The sequence below is a fragment of the Sabethes cyaneus genome, chromosome 2, assembly GCF_943734655.1.
Source record: "Sabethes cyaneus chromosome 2, idSabCyanKW18_F2, whole genome shotgun sequence".
NCBI lineage: Eukaryota > Metazoa > Arthropoda > Insecta > Diptera > Culicidae > Sabethes > Sabethes cyaneus.
In genome coordinates this window covers 105,043,982-105,066,246 of record NC_071354.1, presented here as the reverse complement: position 1 = coordinate 105,066,246, position 22,265 = coordinate 105,043,982, and the positions used below count along the sequence as shown (strand labels likewise).

Genomic DNA, 22,265 nt, shown 5'->3' with positions numbered 1-22,265 from the left:
TTTTATACAACATTGCGATAACTAGACTACTACGTGGCTTTATGACCAAGCACTTGACATTGTCTGATCTTGGAATCTCCAGAGTCAGTTCGCTACTGCGTTTTACTGGCTGTCGTGAGCTGTCTGGGCAGGCAGAAATGAATCTGGGAGATCACCCCTCGGACCTAGTATAGAAGTAATGCGCTCAACCCCCTACAGATTACAGATACGTCCACTTCATTTTGCTTATTTCATACATCGCGTAAGAAATGCAGAGATTTATATTGAATTTTTGACGTAGGACTACGTCCCTCCCATGGGTAGGTGGTTTGACGCGTACTTCGGCTAAACGACCTAAAAATTCTTAGTTCCGCATGTAGAATGTTTATAGTTTAAGTTGGATATATGTGTAGTATGTAGTATTGCATAATTTAGCTTTATGTGTAGCATGTGTCTCGTAAAGCGGAATGGAGCGAAATCGAACGGATTTGATTTTAAATTCAATCCGTTTGGGCCGAAGCACCGGGAGGGCTTACTCAGTTCCCTAGATGAATTGCTGGTATGCACAGAAATTTCTCTAGAAAACTGAAACCAAATCCTACCCACCATTCATGAGATTTTGACTTACTCATGAAAATTAAAATTTATCGCTAGTTAGAACGAACGAGTGTTCAAAATGATGTGATGTCTTTATTTGCGTAATCGAGACATTTTCTATGAGATTGCCATAGAATTTGTGGCTGTTATGCGATTATGGACAGCACAGCACTGAAAAATATACACACACGTACATGTATACATGTGTATGCATGTATGAGTGTGCATGGGTGCATAGGTACGAATGAATATATGTTTGAGTGTTCTATGATGAGTCGGAAATTCTTCTTATACCTATGCTGCCAAATTACAATTATTAATGGGCAGGAAGTTATAGTCAGTAGCTGTGTTTCCTGTGTCAGTTTCCTATGCTATTACTATTATTACTAATATTGCTATCGTTGCTGTTACTGTCACCTCTATTGTATTGTTTTGGATGTAATTATAATTTTTTTTTTTTTTCTTATTTCCCTCCTTTATTAGAATGATTTGCGTGTCTTGTGACTAACCGCGTTAACGGTATTCAACTAACAACATAAAATGATCATGAATGACGCTGTTTGTCTCCCAAGGGCCCTCCTAATGCTGATGAGCCTCTGTCGGAGAGTCCATCAAGTCGAACGGTGGCAACTCACCGGCGGCCTGCTCCTCTCCATTCTTGCGGCTGTCGTCGCGGTCGGACTTAGTGGATCTCTCGAAAAGCTTTATAGCCTCGATATATATTTTGTTCTGTCCATTGCCCAATGCTGGCAGACTTCAACTGAAATTCTATTTCTAACTAAATCTTTTTAGAATTAAAACTTCTTCAAGTAAAAACAGGTATTCGATTCTCTGGCTGATTCAAGCGATAGCGAAGGGCTGTCCTCAATCATTTCCACTTCCTAAAATGGGGTCATAGTACATAATATATGGCCGTGGTATGAGGATTTTTTTTTTCGATTCAATACCATCCTCACAGAATTATCAACGTCGTTAACATCTTATTAAGTCTTGCTTAAGTGACAGCTTGCACTTAAGACCTAACACGGCATATATACATATCTCCAAGTGAAGTTCTTTTTGATCCACCTCATCCCTTCTTAGTTACAGAATCATTTCAATTGACCACGGTCTGAAGAGCATACCGACAAATCGGTTGACTACCGCTACAAATAAGCAATTAATGCCACCGGGAATAATACGAGCGAGTACCAGTCCCCATTATATCGCATCTGCTCTATTTTTCGGAAGTTCAAGTAGTTTTTCGATAGTTCTGAGCGATAATATTGCTCTTGAATAATATTCCGCACAAAATATTCGAAAATTTACGCCATCAGCTACAATACTGCAAAGATGGTAGATAAAGAGGCGGCTGTGGCTTTTAATGAGCATAGGTTGTTGAACAGCGCTGGGTCAATCGTGATGACATGGGTATTTGGGAGATGAGTAGCGTCCAGCCTAGCGAGTAGTTAGTCGGTAGTAGCATAGGTGATGGACAGACATAGAATTCTCGTGATATTACTAACTTGAAAATTACAATTAGCATGCGACTAAAAACTCTCTCTTCTTTTCTTTTCTTTTCTCCCTTTTCTGCCTGATCTCTATCGCTTTTTCTCACGGCAACAACAATGTTGTCGTGAGGGGGGGCAAGAGACCAGCCACAGATGACCACACTGGTGACAACGATGGATGAGGACGCCGTGATGCCATGAATGAACAAGTTGTAAGAAAGGTTCGAGCAAGACGAGGAAACAAACAAAGGAAGGAGAAAACAAGATAAGTACAAGCCATCTTATGCTATATTGACCAAGCACACAATTATATCAAGCCAAGTTCTGTCACTCTTCTTCCGCCCATTAATCCATAATCACCAACACATTATGGAGCTAGCGTAATCCGCACGGATTCTTTTAACATTATCACAACCACCTTATCTCAGCCCTGGACAGACTTGGCTCTAACTGCCCCACCTTGTGCTGCAAACAGAAACAGAAACAGAATTTTTGACGTAGGACTACGTCTTTGTTTACTGTCTGGGACTGGGCAAGGTGAGTTAAAATAGGTGATCTAGTTTTCACAGTTTGTAGAACAGAAGTGCGCGGAACGATGGGTTAGCAACCATCGACGTTGTTTATACATTCAACAGTTTCCGCTTTGAAAATTTCGGTGATCGTCAAGGGGAGCCTCCCCCCCCCCAGGGGGTGAAAAACAAATTTCAACATCAGAAAACCTCTCTTGACTAACCTTGGGACTGGGTAGCACTTTGTGAAAACGAAAATGGAAGTGTAACGTCGGAATGAAAGATTTCAAATGCTAATAACTACTAAACTACTGAACGAAACTGAACAATTTATATGTCGTTGGAAAGATAAAATGATCAGCAATTTTAAGGAGGTACGAAAATGTAATTTTATGGACGGCGTAAGAGGGGGGGCTCTTATTCAAATAAAATACAAATTTCCTCAAAACTTGAGAATTATCAAACAAATGGAACCAAATTTGGCATGTGGGTGTTTTGGAGACAAATTTTTTTTCTATGTTGAATTGGGACCCCTCCCCACCTCAGGAGGGGGGGCTCCTATACAAATGAAATACAAATTTCCTCATAACTCGAGAGCTAATCAAGCAAATAGAACCAAATTTGGCATGTGGGTGTTTTTGGAGGCAAAAATTTTTTCTATGATGAACTGGGACCCCTCCTCACTTTAAGAGGGGGTACTTCTACACAAATGAAATACAAATATCCTCATAACTCGAGAGCTAATCAAGCAAATGAAACCAAATTTGGCATGTGAAAGTTTTCGAGGGCAAGAAAATTTTCTATGGTGAATTAGGACCCCTCCCCACTTTAAGAGGGGGGGCTCCTGTACCAAAGAAACACAATTTTCCTCATAACTCGAGAAGTAATTAAGCAAATGGAACCAAATTTGGCATGTGGGTGTTTTTGGAGACAAAAATTTTTTCTATGAACTGGGACCCCTCCTCACTTTACGAGGGGGGCTCCTATACAAATGAAATACAAATTTCCTCATAATTCGAGAACTAATCAAGCAAATGGAACCATATTTGGCATGTGGGTGTTTTTGGAGGCAACCATTTTTTCTATGATGAATTAGGACCCCTTACCTTTTTAAGAGGGGGGGCTCTCATACAAACGAAATACAAATTTCCTCATAACACTAGAACTAATCAAGCAATTGGAACCAAATTTATCGTGTGGGTGTTTTTGTAGGCAAGAATATTTTTTATGGTATATTTTCTATGGATTTTCCCACTTTAAGAGGGGGGGAGGGGCTCCTATACAAATGAAAAACAAATTTCCTCATAACTCGAGAACTAATCAAGCAAATGGAACCAAATTTGACATGTCAGTGGTTTTGGACGCAAGATTTTTTTCTATGGTGAATTGAGACCCCTCTCTTCTTTAGAAAGCGAGTTATGGCCCATCTCCCCTTTAAGAGGGTGGGCTTCCATACAAATGAAATGCAAATTTCCTCTTATCTCGAGAACTAATCAATCAAATGGAACCAAATTTGGCATGTGGGAGTTTTAGATGGCAGAAATTTTTTCTATGGTGAATTACGACCCCTTCCCCTTTTAAGAGGGGAGCTCCCATACAAATGAAATTCAAATTTCCTTATAACTTGAGAACTAATCAAGCAAATGGAACCAAATTTGGCATGTGGGAGATTTTGGAGTCTTGAATTTATTTTACGATAGTCAGCGACCTCTCACCCCTGTGGTAGGGGGATATGGACTCTCATACAAATAAAACAGAAATTTTTGCGAAACTCAAAAACTAATCGAACTCGAGAAATTCGAGACTCTTCCATAAAACATTAGTGTTCCGTAAGCGAATATAGTTGTTAATTTTATGAATTTATTCCTCGTACGTATATAAATTATAAAATTCCTGTAGCCGAGTAAATTGCATAAGAATGATAACAGAATAGTGATTATAGAGAAACTTTATGTTAAACCTACTTTTAGTGATTTTGCTTTTAGGAACATTAATTTAAATCCGTGAATCCAATGCACTTTCTGCTTCTAGGTAGTTTTATGCTTCCTAAAACTATATTAAATGCTGTAAGCTGGCTTGATACTTTATTATTCTCACCTTCTATCCTCGCTCAAGCTACTTTTTGTAAATATAAGTGCACTTTCTATAATTATTTAACTAGTTTTAAGTTTAAACTTTAGAATATCTTTTAAGTAAATTTAAGAACAGAAATTTCTTAGTAATAAGTTTTACAGAACTTTTTCGTTTCTATAGCTTCTTTGTTCTGGTTTGTTTACAGTCGAATTGCCCTTTATTTACCCGTCACTGACGAAACGATCCCTCGCATGAGCAAGGGTGTAGTTACGTTGCTGGATCAATGTGTTGGACGATGGTTGATCGATACGTACATCTCGACAGGGCGCACTCAACAATTAGTCAATACAAGACCACAAAAACTATCTATAGTAACACTAGATCATTCAGGACGAGACGGTCGCGAGTGTTGCCGGTGGCCCGCCGGCGGAAGCGCCGCCCACTGGGGGGCTTGCAAAACTCGAGATTGTAACAAAGATCATCCGAGATTCATGATTTATGTACAACACAGGTTAATTTGTGGCAATACGAAGTTTGTCGGGTCAGCTAGTCCCATATAAATGAAATTCAAATTTCCTCTTAACTCGAGAACTAATCAAGCAAATGGATATTTGGCATGTGGGGGTTTATGGAGACATGAATTTATTTTATGATGGTTTGAGACCCCTCACCCCTGTGATAGAAGGATAAGAACTCTCATACAAATAAAACAAATTTTTGCGTATGTGCCATATTTTCTGCTATGTAACAAGCGGTAAGCTGTGAAAGTAAACTAGTAAAACCTTCTCGCAGCTAAAGACAGTGAATCGACGCCGTTAACTTACGTGCCTGCTGCCATTCATGTCAAAAGAGAAGGACATTCGAATGGCACATCATACGTGCTTTGGCTTTAATGTTATTTGTAACCAACAGGGTGTCGATTTCCTGGAAAATCAGGGAATATCAGGGAATTCATTTTTGGATCAGGGAAATCAGGGAATTTCGAAATTCAATCAGGGAAATTTTGTTTACCCGGCAATATTGTTGACCAGCTTTGGAATCAAATCAATTTTCGTGTAAAATGTCTAGTGGCGATTCGATTATCTTTCAGTTTGCCGTAAATGAGATGACAATTGTCACCTAGGTGACTCACTTTGTCACCTAGGTGACTCGCTTTGTCACCTAGGTTACACGGTTTGTCACTTAGGTGGCACGGGGTTGTTACCTAGGTGACACGGTTCATCTCCTTAACCCCGTATTTTTTGCAGCAAAGCTGAAACTTCCAGGAAAGTTTTGTTTTAGTTTAACTGAAAACCCGCAGCCATGTGTCCACCTTCCAGCGGCAAAGTTACTAGTTTGAGCTGACTGAAAATTAGCAAGATTTGTTATGTTTACACGGCTGTAATTTTGTTCTATGTAACATCTAAGCTTTGTGCAAAAACAGGTCGATTAGATTGTTTCTCAATCTTTGTTTCTTTGGATTCAAGTTGATACCTCAAACATAACTGTCCCTAGACTCGATAGAAGAGGGCGTTTTCGAAACGCTGGTGAGAAATAGGTTAAGAATCTTTGATATGTGTTCTTAAATCATGAAGAAATCTAGCTTTAGTTTTCAGCAGCTCGCATAAGCCATGCTAAAGGGTTAAAAACTTAAGCCAGAAATCGCCCAAATAAGCTTGACATTCGAGTTTTGAGGGTCAGGGAAAAATATTTGAAGCATCAGGGAAAGTCAGGGAATTTTATTTTTGGATTTGAGTCGACACCCTGAACCAATGATTCTTTTAAAGGCCACAAGCAAGTAAAAGTAAGATGGTTGAAACATGTCAAGCTATGCATAATCATATTTAATACAATAATCTGGAGGCTGGTCATTCATTACTATTTCAACCTTCATTGTGCACACAAGTGATTTTTAAAAGAAATCTTCTATGTCTCAATGCTTGCAGGCGTTGCCACCATTGCATTCAATGAGGAATTAAATATGAATATTTCGCTCTCTTTTAAACATTCACCTAAACAATGGCACAGATTCTTATAAACAAATATTGTAACGGATCGATTAGTTAATTTGAAAAAGTTTTGATATTTAATTTAAATCTCGTTAGGAAAAACCAGAATAAAGTAGGACGTAATTTTCATTAAACAGATCAGACAAAAAATGGAATTACCCAAGAAATTCCTTGTATCTAGACATTAACAAAGATCACTTTATGAATTATGTAGGCCAGGCAGAATAAAAGTTTTAACCGAACGTTCACATAAAATTAGAACAAAAGGCAAAGTAGACAATCACTAATGAACCAGTCTGCATCAACTCAGGTAGCCCGTTTCATAACTTGAAACGGTTGACGAATAGGAATAGGATCTAATGCGATAATCAGCCTGCATAGGGAGTTGGAGTCTAGGGCGTAAATAAAAGTGAAATGAAACATAATTTAGGTAACCATTCTTAGTAGATATAGCTTTCACAGACGAGTTTCATTACAAAGGAGCAGGTAAAGAGAATTGATTAATCCTAAGCAAACCTATAATAATTTAGTCTTTCATTTAGCTTGGGAAATACCTGTCTGCCGCCTTTGTTGTAATAGGCGTGGTTACTGCAATCCTTTGAAAGTTTCAATCACGGCTACCCGATCGTCTCGGGCATTAGAAAACCAGTAAAATGTTGTTATCTCTTTCACCCTTTCTGGCAAGTCCAAATTTATGATTCTTCTAGGAAATTCAGGTTAGCTATATAAACCTCAGTATCGTATTAATAAAGTTAGTCTTAATCGTAAACTCACGACCAGCGTTTCACTTATTTCTCTCTCACCAAGTACCTACCTAGCTTGTGCTGATAATCCGAACGATTTAGTCCGTCGTTAAAGACACTTCTAATTAGGTCTCTACGAAACAGCGCTAGAGCACCATTAGCGGTTAATTTCCTTAACGACGCTCAAATCCCTAATCAATCAGCCAGCCACTTCTCAACAAATATATGCCAGAAATGCAGTTCACATTAGTCTTTGATCTAATGATCTGATATAGTCCTTCGTCACCCTTCCGTACAACCCTTAGAGCTGTATATCTTGTAGTTTTTGACGTAGGACTACGTCTTACGGCAAGTTTTGAGATAGGGTGTCATTCCAAAAAATCGAAAAATGCGAGCGTCACGAAAAATGAAAGGTTTTGAGCGCTAATAGCTCAACGGTTTTCCTATCGATTTTCAATATTCTTACACCAATCGATTGGAAAATCTTCTAAGAATTGACCCAAATGAAGAAAAGTATGGATTCTTGATGTTGAACTATTGAAAAATTGAAAATAATGAACCTATGTTTTACCAGAATTCTCGCTTCGTGATTGGTTGGAAGATTCTTTGCGATGATCTAAACCTATACCAATTTGATATCTGTGCTTGGGAAGTAAGCCAAAACAAGTGACCAAGTTTCCTCATTTCAACAAGATTTCTTAACACCGCGGTTAAACCTAGACCATTTTGATGTCCTTGCTTGGGAAGTACGTCAGAGAGAGTAACAAAGCCCCCTCGTGCCAACAGATTTCTTACGAACGCGATTAAACCTATTCCAATTTGATGTCTGTGTTAGGGAAGTGTGCCAGAAAAAATGGCACAAGTTCGTTGTCCCAACAGATCGGAAATTCTTGACTGCGAGACGATTAAACCTAGGCGAATTTGATATCTGTTTTGGAAAAATGTGCTACAGCTGTAGTGTTCAGTTATAATACGACTCTGTATGAATACGCATGCTTGCCGAGGAAGTGCTAGTGGAAAGATGTGCTGTTGATAAAATAGGATTGAATTCATAAAACCCCTTCAACGCGGGGAACCATGGGTAATAAAAACAATCTTTAATTTCTGTAAGGTAGCAGGAAAGCAATAGTTTGTGTTCTTGATTTTGTTAAATTGTTTTCAAATACACAATCTTTTGAGAATTGAACGTATGCAATGTTACTACGTTGATAAATGTTACATACAACGCATGTAGCATGTATATATGTTGCATATAGCATGTATACAGGAACAATCGAATAATTACAAGGATGAATACATGCTATTATCACTACAAAGAGACTTACGTAGTCCTGCGTCACCTATATATGCGGTTGTGTCTTGTACACAACCCCTCTGATTTTTTTTTTTATCGAAAATGGGTAAATGATAAGTTATAATTTATGATTATAGAAGAACATGACTAAAGGTACTAGATTAAAATCGAGGCTACCCCGTATAGCATAGTCATTAATCATAATTTATAATTTAATTTGATTTTGTTTAGTGAGTATTAACAAGAGGCAGTAAAAATGTTTTAGAAATTATACCAAATGGCCCCTTATGAATATGCGAAATGGATTATGCCAAATGGTATTGTGGCAAATGGGCGGCCACAAAAAAGATTGCTGGTTTGGATTGAGCTTAAACGTTCATCTTAATGCATCTAACCTATCTTACCTCGTGACCCGTCTTACCGCACCTGACCCTATACTTACAGTTTCGTAATTCGACGTTTTACAAGTTGCTTTTGGCATGCTCATATTTCGTGTGAAATTATTACCTTTTCTTAGTAGTATAGAAAAAAATAGTAATTATTAAGGGGAAGTCGTGTGCCTTTAAGTATAATTTCTATAATAATAATACTATAATACTATATTACTATAATTTCATTCTTTCCAAATATTTTTAACATTTTTGGTTTTGAGCCGCCATTTGAGTCGTATTTATGTTTGTCGTTGAGTATGTTAATTTCCTCCATCAGCACAGATTACCGGGTGGGATGTCTCGTAGTTCTTGGGGAAATGGCTGTCCTAGACAATTAAGGCCTAAGGTAATTTCCTTTGGAGCGTCTTTGCGCCGGTGGAGATGATTGGACGGGTTCTCGGGATACAAATCCCCCCCAAATTTATATACTGGACTAACTATATTTACACTTAACAGAGATACATATTTAACTATAGGCACAGACAGCATGACGGCTGCTGGCGGATTAAGGACGCGGACTGACTAAGCATGTCGCTTAGTGCCTTATATAATCTACTAGCTGACCCGACAAACTTCGTATTGCCACAAATTAAACTGTGTTGTACATAAATCGTGAATCTCGGATAGCCTTTGTCACAATCTCGAGTATTGCAAGTTTCTGGGGAGTTCATGGGTGTTTTAATATGCAAATTTCCCTCACAGTAAAGTAGAAAACAACTCCCCCAATTGCTTAGCCTGATAAAATAAAGTGGATAGCATATAAATATTCGCCATCATTACAAACCATTTCACCGAATACCATTTTGCGGAACACCAATTCTCTAATTCATCATAGAAAAAATTAATGCCTCCAAAAACACCCACATTTCAAATATGGTTCCATTTGATTAATTAGTTTTCGAGTTATGAGGAAATTTGAATTTCATTTGTATAGGAGCCCCCCCCCCCTCCTAAAGTGGGGAGGGGTCTCAATTCACCATAGAAAAAATTCTTGTCTCCAAAAACACCCACATGTCATATTTTGTTCCATTTGCTTGATTAGTTCTCGAGTTATGCAGAAATTTGTGTTGCATTTGCATGGGAGCCCCACTCTTAGTGGGGGGAGGCGTCTCTAATCATCATAAGAACTTTTCCTGGCCCCAAAAACCCCTTCATGCAAATTTTCACTCCGATCGGTTCAGTAGTTTTCGATTCTATAAGGTGTGAGATCTGCTTACTGGAGTGGAATCACCCGACATAGGGAAAGAATGGATATCCCGAGATATCAGCAGCCGCAGATAGCACGACTTACCTTTACATCACTTTGCAATACAATGGCGGGCGATAGTGACAGCTGCTTCGGTCGTTTGGCGCCAACGAGGGATAACCCTGCGATACGTCAATAAGCCTTTCCAGCACTGCTGTCAAATGCGAGGGGTATAACCCCTAGCATAAAATGCCAATGTGATATATATATTGGTGGACACCTCACATCCCCCTCCTTCTCTAATAAAACAGCAACTCCCCTTCACGCGTAATACGTGTTACTATCCTAATCTTGAGGGGCTCTGTAGCCGCAAGGTTACCGAGTCTGCTTTGACAAGCGAATGGTCATGGGTTCGAATCTTAGTAGAATCAGGCCATTCGATGTCAAAGTGACTTTAGCATGGGTTTATTCTCAGGCCCCTCATCGCCCTTCCTTCATGCTGAGTTCTATATTATCCCGATATGGCCTATTGACAGTGCAAAAATGAGACCCTTATAGTAAAAATGCACTGGTTTGCTACGCCAGGGATGACTATAATTGGGGACTGTGCGCTGTCATGTGGAACGAGGTGGGTAAAGTAGAGTAAAGTATTGAAAGAAGGGTACCCAATTACACACAAGCACGCATAAAAAAAAATTCAATAAGCATATCGCTCACTCAATAGCGACTATAGCCAAAATAAATGCAGTGCGGGTTATACAACAAACACCCGGGCGATATCACAATAGATCTAACCATAATGGTCGCAGTGATGAGTCCATACAGGAAAAAAAAATCCTAATCTTCATTACTGTAACTAGCAAGAAAAAAAAAATCCGCCCAGGAGTATACATGAATACTATACGCGTATTCCGTGCGCACACATAACGGACGTGTGCTTGGCATACAATCATCATTTATTGGGCATATCTTGCAAAAAATCTTTGTGTGATGCAATGCATAGGACACATAGAAACAATATAAAAATTTTCCTCAGTGTATAGTTACATCATTAAAACTTTTTATAGTAATCACTGATTACAACGCCTCGCCGGAAGGAAGAACCCCTTGTAACAATGCGATTGTACTTGGTACTAGCAGCATGGATTTCAGATGTGCGGATTTGTTCGAGATTCGCCTATACTGCCCATGGATGCATATATGCTTAGATGCATTCGACGCATCTGCTGCAGAATGAGGAAAGTAAACAAACATAACAACACGAACATAGACCGCAAATTGCAAACCATGACAGCGACTGGATGAAGCTTAAGGTTACAGGCATTACAGGACGGTAATTAGATTTCATATAAAGTATGCTTTCCAAAATATTAAAATGGTGTTATTTTTACAGTTACTTTAGTTTATAAAATCGCGTTTTGCGAAGCATGCTGCAACAATCAGCACTGCGACGCCGTTTGTCCAAATCTAACAAGAGATGTGTGCCGCGTCCCAGGAGGTCAGCTTGTTGACCTGTACGTAAAGAAACAACATGAAAAAAACAGTCAATCTTCAAATCCCTTGAAGTGTCGCCCGTTTAAAATCGTTACCACTAGCTTTTGTGGAGTTTGTTGCCATCGCTGTCCGCGCGAAAAAGAGGCATCCGTGCATTCCTAATTGACGAACAAGTTTCGGCAAGTTTATGAAACACAGCAACCCAACAAAATTATTAATCAGGCTTCTGCTACCAAAAGCAAGTAAACTGTTGGATCGAAAAGCTTGTACAAAATTGAAGTGTCACCGTGTAAATATTAATTTATAGGAATTTTCAAACAGCTAAGAGCTGTTGCTGGAAAGCTCATTTGAATGGCTGCCAAAGCAATAAATGAAACATCAGTTGAAACTGAGCTTCCTAAATAAATATAGCGAGTTTATCAGTTACTTTAAATTTTTGCTTGTTTCCCACGCTGTTTTCTTAAAAAGTAAAGCTCTGATCCTACATCTCTTAACAGAGTTTATAATATTTTGTAACTGCAGGCCGACGGGAAATGCTGGGCATGGAAAGGTTTTTTCCTTAGGTTGACGGACATCAATTAAATTTCGAAAAGCTTCGGTTTTTGAACAAGAAATCCGTTTTAATCTAATTCATTTCCTAAGAATGCAATTTTTTCAAAAAAGATACATATCCTACAGTACTGTGAGTAAGCAATATATTTTCCGCTAATTCGTCCACCTGTTTTGTTTCGTCTATATTAGGTAATTTATTTATTGCTAATGACTGTCCTGACAGGTTGGATGCATGATACCATTAGGTTGCTCGATTGCATCTAGGACGACGATACGAGCCTGACTGCTTCGTTCACCGATAGTAAACTCGTTTCGGTTGCCACATTTTACAAACTATGGCGAACTACTCTCTTTAATAGATCAAGAGATCGATTGATGAAATCAGCGACTAAGGTCGCTCTTATCTTAGATGCTCTATGAATGCTCTCCTGCCCTTTGGAAGAACCTGACTTTGCCCAAGCAGCTGTATTATAATTAAGCACCTGTGATAGCCACCCATATAACCGCATAACCACACTTGCCTCCAGCCGAATATGGCAGCTCGACTGATACGTTCGCCGCCTGTATCCCATTCGGAAAATCGTTCAAGCTCCGCCGCACTAGCGTGCCTGCCTGCAAAAGCGAAATGATGCTTGATGGCGGCCCAGGTGATCTTGCAATGACAACCCAAACTTGTCACAACTTGGTAGTGATGATATAAACGATCCAGTTTTCTATTTCAGTAAACTCCGGTACTCAAAGACACCTCTCAACATTCTTCACGCCCTTTACCGCCCTCACAATCCTCAGATACGCCACCATTGTCGCGAAACAGTGTGCAAAATATCCTCGATCGCTATCCTAGTCTTTACCTAACCGGTCTCTTTAAATTAGGTGGCTGCCTGGACCTGAGCCTTTTTCAACCTCTAGGTGGCTATCGCGTATCGCCGCTCACGATACTAGGCTAGGCGGATGTCCCGTCTCGCCTTTTTCATAATTCAAAGCGGACGTCCCGTCTCGCCTCCTTCACATTTCCAGGCAGATGTTCCGTCTCGCCTCTGTCATATTTCTAGACGGATGTCCCGTCTCGCCTTTTTCATAATTTTAGGCGGATGTTCCGTCTCGCCATTTTTTATTCTAGGCGGATGTCCCGTCTCGCCTCTTTCATAATTCTAGGCGGATGTCCCGTCTCGCCATTTTTCATTCTAGGCGGATATCCCGTCTCGCCTCTTTCATAATTCTAGGCGGATGTCCCGTCTCGCCATTTTTTATTCTAGGCGGATGTCCCGTCTCGCCTCTTTCATAATTCTAGGCGGATGTCCCGTCTCGCCTGTAATTCTAAGCCGGTTGTCCCAACACGCTTGTTTCCTGTACAGGAACAGTCTTACTAAATATATCGTTCTATATACCTACCACATTGTATTCAACACTTTTCCTCCCCCTATATCGAGTGATTCCACATATTCTATAAGTTATTTGATTATGCGAGCAGGTGGGTCCTGTCACGGTCGCCAAATGTGAGATCTGCTTACTGGAGTGGAATCACCCGACATAGGGAAAGAATGGATATCCCGAGATATCAGCAGCCGCAGATAGCACGACTTACCTTTACATCACTTTGCAATACAATGGCGGGCGATAGTGACAGCTGCTTCGGTCGTTTGGCGCCAACGAGGGATAACCCTGCGATACGTCAATAAGCCTTTCCAGCACTGCTGTCAAATGCGAGGGGTATAACCCCTAGCATAAAATGCCAATGTGATATATATATTGGTGGACACCTCACATAAGGAACATACGGACAGACAGACAGACAGAAACCCATTTTTATAGGTATAGATGACAAACAACGTCCATTTCAATTTCGATCCGCAATTGTCGTGGGTTATGCGTACTTATTTTTAATAATGCCTTACAATGCCATATTGTTCATTAGTGCGCTAAGCCGGCAGCGTCACTAAATCACTGGTCACTCACGGCGGGTAAAGTGAGGCCTCCATTAGTGCGGTTTGTACTCCCCAACAGGTGTATTTATTCTTACAGTAATCTTCTACTATGCGCTGATTGTGCTTGGTCGCATGAAGGTAGATGAATCTATCTTAATTCACGCTACGAAACTTCCTAAAGCGAAATTTCCCGTAATTTCAAAACAAGAATACCAGCAATTCACGAGACTATTCATTTAAACAAATTGAAAGGTGCGAAACGCAGGGTTCTTGACTTGTTGGTAGGAGTGTGGTGTAACCTTTTCGATCGATACTAATAATGTGACTTGAACAGAACATTTTGCAGGAAGCCAATAACTGGTTCCACCTGGAGGCGTTTTCAATTTAGCTTCTATACTTCGAGATGGATTACTGGTAAACGGCACCGAGACCGACTTTCAGATTGTTTGCGTATGTCCTGATGCGGACTTAATTTGCTTCGACTGTCGGCAGTCATTTGATTCTCCTAGAACTTCTACCCACTGAGGAACTATCGGTGATACCGAACTGGTACTAGAGAATCTTGATGACAACGACAACGATGGTGGTTACCGAAAAACAAAAGGCCGAAACAGGCAGGCAGTTGTACTGGTCAGTTGAATCCTAAATATACTTGGGATGAATGTCTTCGGTTGATGTTTGAACAAAATCTGCCGACTGATTCTGCTGGACAGATCGACACGGTACGTGAGTTGATATACGGAAATTCAGAAACAGCACAATGCCAACGGGGAAATGGAGCAAGCAGAGGACAAAGCTTACGCATTGGCGTAGTTTAGTACGCCATGCGTCAAAATGAACTATGGTAAAACGGCTTTTGAGCTTAAGACTCCAAAGATAGGGGAAAACTCGGTTGCAAAAAAGCGCCCAATTCAAACTGGTATGAGCAAAAATGCAATATTCTCAGCAGCTGGTAAGTCTATTAAACAATGATTTCTCACAAATGTACATACCACTCTTTTTTTACAGCTTGAAACTACAGCCGTTTTTCGTGCACAAAATTGTCCCCAGCCATCTGTATAAACCTTCCTTTAAAATTAACGCTCCTGTTAAGCTTGTGAAGCTACCTAATGGAAAATTATGTTAAACTACAAGGAGACTGGGGTCTGTCTGAGGTGAGACTTAATTATTTATTTATTTATTTATTTATTTATTTACTATTTGATGGGGCTTTCAACCGTTGGTTGGTTCGCCCCAACACTTAATTATGACGATTGAACTATTGTGTGGAATGATTGATTATTGTATGGAAATGATGAACGATTCAATTTGAATCGCTGTATTGTACGTACCGCAAGCAAATGTTTCTTTGTTATGCCGCGGTGTCGTCTTACCCGGAGTTTTCATTTCGAAAATCTATAGGCAAAAACTCATTTATCATACTTTCCCTATTGATTACTACATGCCAACATTCTTTTCCGTTTTTCTTCTATATAGGAGACAATGAGGAAGCTGTTGATGAGCAGCAAACATTACCACAGGAACACCAACCGAATTCCTGATCCGGTAGCGGCAGCAGCAGCAGTTGGAGCACCAAAAGTAGTAGCACATCAAACAGCACCCGAAACAGATATGATAAACTCTCGTCCGCCATCGAATCAAATCGATCCGGAAGAGGATCCGCCAGCAGCACAGCATCCCTCTTACGAAGATTCTACACTGTCACCAAAGGTGGCAGCAAAAAGTAGTCGGACATCATCTGTAGCCTTCCCTACGACATCTCCAACCGCTTCGACAATGTTCGAACCAGAACCCGCCAGAGATTTGTCTCTTCCAGAAAAGGTGGAAATAAAAATCGAATCCGACCTACTGATTGAGAACCAACAAGCTGCACTCGAAGCGGATAAGGAAAAAGAGAGTAAATCTCCAAAGCTCACCTTCGCTCACCTTGGACCTATGCTTACCTATGCTTAGACTAAAAATTGCGATAGCTTCTGACCCGGCGATCTATCTGAATGCAAAAGATCTTAAAAACATCACCGTCAGTTGAAAAAATCGATCGAATCGGACTTCCCCAGAGCCGCTCCTCAACCCCAGCCAGCTGCAGTCATTCGAAAGCCATGCAAGGCCGAATACGTCACAATCCCAATCAACTTTCATTTGCCCTCAGATATCAGTGTCCATGTGTGAACTATGTGGAATTCGCTTTTCGTCCGCTTCAACGCTGGAAGCTCACCAAACTCCATTACTGTTCTCACTGCAAGGATGCCGACGAGACTGCCGGAGGTGTTAAAAGCTCACACCAACGATCCGAACGGGTCGGAACCACCAGTTAAGGCTGCCAAAACCGGTAAACAGTACGCCTGTACTCAATGGTCGTACAGCGCAGACAAGAAAGTCTAAATCGGCACGTGCTTCAATCATCACCGGTGCTTAGTTGCAACACTTCTAATGGTGAATAAGTACCGCTAGTCAACAGCTGCATCTGCAATTTCAGGCACAAGCAGCATCCGTTGTGCTTCAACACACGGCAGCAACAGATTCAGCAGCAGCAGCCCCCCAGGAATCGTTACTGCTCTAATTGTGATATTCGATTCTCCAGTACCAAGACTTATCTAGCACACAAGCAACACTATTGCAGCTTCTGGCACCGAGAAAGGTAAAACTAGACTAACCCATTCACGACCGATTCTAATTAGTTTTATCCTTTTACAGTCAGTCCAACAAAAGCACACCAAAGCTTCCACAAAAATCGGGTTCTCAGAGTCCTCCGAATGTAGCTAAAACACCGCCAGTAACAACGCATCAGCCATTCTTGGCAGCGCATTAGAGTGAGAAAAAAGAAGCAAAATTTTCAATGGGAGCTTTTATTAGATGGTTTTGAATACTTTACTGTAGTGGCATATCTTATTAGGTACGTGTTTTACGCACAACGATGAATTCGAAAAACTGTTTTAGCGTTATTTAAGATTTTCAAAATGCCATCTTTCCTGATCGCACTAACGCTGTTTGATGCTTGTTTAGCTAAGAGAAGGTTGAAAAATAAAGTCGCGTTACGAATATGCGTTCATTTTTTCATAATAATGTAAATTTTTTATTTGCGCTGCATAATAACGATTGCTGAGCACAGTAAAAATAAAAATAAAGTTATTTAGGCAACTATATTGTATTATCAATTGGCCCAAACAGGCATAACATGCTCTTTTTGTTTCGTTTTTGCTCTTTTGACTACAGCGCCTCAGCCTAACGGAATTCGAAAAAGTGGTGTAGGGCAATTAAGAATTAATCATTATTGACAATATTGCCAAAGAACGTATTCTTAGCTTTTCATTTGTATTTATAGCGCTATAGAGCGCTACATATGTAGTTGGTAGCAAAAAGAGCGCTCTTTTTCCTACCAACGGGGAAGCAGCCCCATCATAGATATAAAAGATTAAGCTATACGTTCTTTAGCAACTTGTCGATAATGACTAGTTCTACAATTTTCCCATACGCCACTTTTTCGAATTTCGTATGGTTAAGGCGCTGTAGTAAAAAGAGCAAAACCGAAGCGAAAAGAGGGAGCCAAGCATGGGCCAAATGGGAATATTCTTTTTTGTAGTGTATAAATTTCATAAGGCGATGTAATGAAATTTGATTTTTACTCAAGTGGTTTCATAAGGTAATGTAATGGAATTTTCTTTTCCTTCGAGTGGTTTCATAAGGTGGTTGAATGAAATCCTTAAAACAGCATTGATCTATTCATAATGTTACATTTGAATGTTCAATCGGTTTGAAATCAAACTACAAAAGGCTTCAGATAGAATTTCATAGTGACATTTTATGAAAGCCATAATCAAGTAATTATGTTTCTATTCCATAAGGTAACTTGATGAAAATTTTATTTTTGCCTTGTGGCAAATTTTCATAAGGAATTTTAATGACTTTCACTCTGAAATTTTCCTCAGTGTAGATAAACAAATTTCTTCCAACATTACGCTATCTAAAATCCTGACAATTGAAAGGGTTAATCAAAAACTTCATTTTATTTCAGCTTTTTTTTAAAATGTATGGAGTTTGACAGCGATTTTACTTTTCATCACTTTTTTTATGCAGCGCCTCCAAGCGGGTGATAGCTTGTCAAAAACGCCTATGGAGTTTGACAGCGATTTTACTTTTCATCACTTTTTTTATGCAGCGCCTCTAAGCGGGCGATAGCTTGTCAAAAACGCCTATTGAATTACCAAAAGTGGGAATGATGAAAATGGATAATAGAGGTAAGAAAAAGCATTACCTTTCATTTGATATATATTGTTCCTGCTTCGGGAGATTATTAGAGCTTCGCAAGTGTATTTATGGTTACGAACTGATAGGTTATATGTTTGGTTCTTGGTGCAGATGATGCTAATCAAAAAAATAAATCCGTTAGCACTTAAAAACACATTGGAAAACGCTGAAGACTGAAAATAATTGGTGATTCTCTATCCAGGATATGTAAACTTTACAGCTGACTCTATGTACTTTTGTTTTATGCGGTACAAAATCAAACATTAACATTTTTCTGCCATAAAGTTAATTAATTCGAATATTTTCACTAACCTTAACGTAGATAAACAAATTTCTTCCAATATTTCGCTATCTAAAATCCTGACAATTGAAAGGGTTAATCAAAAAATGCATTTTATTTCAGTTTTTTTCAAAAATGTATGGAGTTTGACAGCGATTTTACTTTTCATCACTTTTTTTATGCAGCGCCTCTAAGCGGGCGATAGCTTGTCAAAAACGCCTATAGGCTATAGGTTAGTGAAAATATTCGAATTAATTAACTTTATGGCAGAAAAATGTTAATGTTTGATTTTGTACCGCATGAAACAAAAGTACATAGAGTCAGCTGTAAAGTTTATATATCCTGGATAGAGAATCACCAATTATTTTCAGTCTTCAGCGTTTTCCAATGTGTTTTTAAGTGCTAACGGATTTATTTTTTTGATTAGCATCATCTGCACCAAGAACCAGATATAACCTATCAGTTCGTAACCATAAATACACCTGCGAAGCTCTAATAATCTCCCGAAGCAGGAACAATATATATCAAATGAAAGGTAATGCTTTTTCTTACCTCTATTATCAAGGGGTCGGACACTCAGCACATAGTGCCCCGGCACTGCAGAGATATCAAACGGCACACCTCTAAAGCCTTATAAAAATAACATTTATAGGGCTTTACACACCTCCGGTTCAATTTTACATATGAAATGGGAGCACTGCCAGTTGTCAAAATCATCTCGCACAGTTGCCAGATCTATCAGATTTTAACGAATTTAACAAATTTTGCAGTTCGGCACTTTCGGTACAGCATCGGCACAGTTCAGTTCGTTTCAAGTCGTCTAACATAAAAACGGCTGTGCCGAGTGACCGACCCCTTGTCTATTATCCATTTTCATCATTCCCACTTTTGGTAATTCAATAGGCGTTTTTGACAAGCTATCGCCCGCTTAGAGGCGCTGCATAAAAAAAGTGATGAAAAGTAAAATCGCTGTCAAACTCCATACATTTTTGAAAAAAGCTGAAATAAAATGCAGTTTTTGATTAACCCTTTCAATTGTCAGGATTTTAGATAGCGAAATATTGGAAGAAATTTGTTTATTTACGTTAAGGCAAGTGAAAATATTCGAATTAATTAACTTTATGGCAGAAAAATGTTAATGTTTGATTTTGTACCGCATGAAACAAAAGTACATAGAGTCAGCTGTAAAGTTTATATATCCTGGATAGAGAATCACCAATTATTTCCAGTGTTTTCCAATGTGTTTTCAATTTTTTTTTCGTGATTAGCATAATCTGCACCAAGAACCAAACATATAACCTATCAGTTCGTAAACATAAATACACTTGCGAAGCTCTAATAATCTCCCGAAACAGCAACAATATATATCAAGTGAAAGGTAATACTTTTTCTTACCTTTATTATCCATTTTCATCATTCCCACTGTTGATAATTCAATAAAATATTACATTTAAAGTCGAGTTCCATATAGGTGCCAGCAAGCGTTTTGGGAATTGCACTTTTTTTGTAGTTCCAATAATCACAACCAGGTAGCGAACGGTTGCTCTTAGTTTTGCTCGAATTCGCCTATAGTGATGATGTCGCTAACGGCGCATAAAATTCTACACTAAACTCACAACAGCTAGCTTCTGGCGCTAGCATAACGCTTATAGTCCATATATACTAGCGTCAGAGGAGCCAAAGGTTGTCAGTGTGCAAATCAAAAGAATCATTTAGTTGGGAAACTATAGTGGTGGCGACGCTAGCATATTAGGTGATTTTAATTTGAAATTTTATCCAAGAATTCCCGAAAAATTTGTTCCTGAATGGATGTCTGTTCTCTGTGACTATAGTTTCCCAACTAATTTGACATAAGTTTTATCCAAGTGGGGACCTTTCGCTTGGATGTCTGTTCTCTGTGGTTCCACTTTTTGTGAAAGTGAGTCGAATCTTAAGGCCCGCGCAGAATTACAGCAAAGTTTCGTTAATTGGTGGTTCGCTAATTGGGCGATTCGTTAATTGGGTGTTCGCTAATTGGGCTATGTGACAACTTGAATGTCAACATTGTATGGAATTTTCGAGTTTAGAAATTTCCAACAACTGTCAGTCGGCCCAATTAGCGAATCAGCTAGAGTGCAGTCGTGGCCCAATTAACGAATTCAGGCTGCATTCGTAACAGGTAGCGTTTGTGTATATCTAACAGATAATCTGTAAAATGGTATAGGAGAACTGTCAAATTAACCCAAACGCAACCGTAAAGCACTAAAGGCCCAAACACAATGCATACGGATTTTACTACGTTGCGGATATTTGACAGAAAACCCATGGAAAAACTGTCAAATTACCGCAACGTAGTAAAATCCCTTGAATGTGTCTGGGCCTTAATTCTGCGCGGGCCTTTACTCATTTCAGCGTTAATCTTATTCATTCGTGTGTTAAATTTATTAAGCGTGTATTTTTCCATTTGTTACATTGGACGAAATGAAAAGTGACGCGAGAAATGTAAACAAATCCGGTTTATCACAACAAATTATTGCTCTTTTTAAACTCTATGTTATACAAAAACACCTGCCCAAATAGAATTATTTTGAGGTTAAAAAATTAGCATTATCAAAATGTCCAATGTGCACATTCGAATTACGGATGACTGACTGTTACTTCGGTCATTCTCATCTGATGTCCAAAGTGCAAAAAAAATCAAAACAAACCCAATCTGTACATTGGACGTTTAGCAAGTGAAAGTTTTTTTCGCATTATTTATGCATTTTAAGTGAAACAAGCGGCCTAATATTGAAAAATAACCTCGAAAATAGCGTAGCACGGCAACGCACGTATTTTACGGTGATCTCGCTTAATTTATGTGCAATAGCCTGGAAAAATAAAAAAGTCCAAAGTACATCATGAGATGGTAAACAGTCCAATGTAACTTTTTCCATAATAAACCAAAACTGCTTAGTTTAAATTAGATTTTTAAAATCTCCGTTGAATATTGATTCATCAACCACGTTGAGTGAATGACTGAAAATTATTTCATTTTGAAACAATTTAAAGTTCAATTCGAAGAACTTCGATCTCGTTTTTCTCAATATGGTGGAATTGTTACATTGGACGAAATCAAAAGTGACGCGAGAAATCTTCACAAACGTTCGATATGGCAGTTCCATGAGAGTAGAGTGACTATATACAGAGTGGCGACAAGTCATCCCAAATGTATGCAATGCGGGTTTTACAAGGTTTTTCTTTCTCTTTCCTGCATGCGCGTTGGATACACTCAAAATATTCTGCACATAACTAATGGTAAATTTCCATATGAAATTCTAGATGATTATCATGTGCCGCATATAAACACAATCCGCCTAGAAATATACATAGAAATTATACGGATATGAATAGTATGTGCAATTATACACATAAAAAATATGCGCATATGAATAGTATGTGCAAAAGTTTCGCGTACCCATAAATTATAACTGTGTGGCATATAAAGTTCATTGACTAGG

The 22,265-nt window shown here is 39.1% G+C and overlaps 1 long non-coding RNA gene across 1 annotated transcript; it reads left to right on the top strand.

The window, feature by feature from the left end:
• The first annotated feature begins 11,557 nt into the window (after positions 1 to 11,557).
• LOC128737982 (uncharacterized) lies at positions 11,558 to 12,363 on the top strand. Its single transcript, XR_008412065.1, has 3 exons — positions 11,558 to 11,623; positions 11,684 to 12,251; positions 12,307 to 12,363. It is a non-coding gene; the product is annotated as an uncharacterized LOC128737982 (long non-coding RNA).
• Positions 12,364 to 22,265: the final 9,902 nt, after the last annotated feature.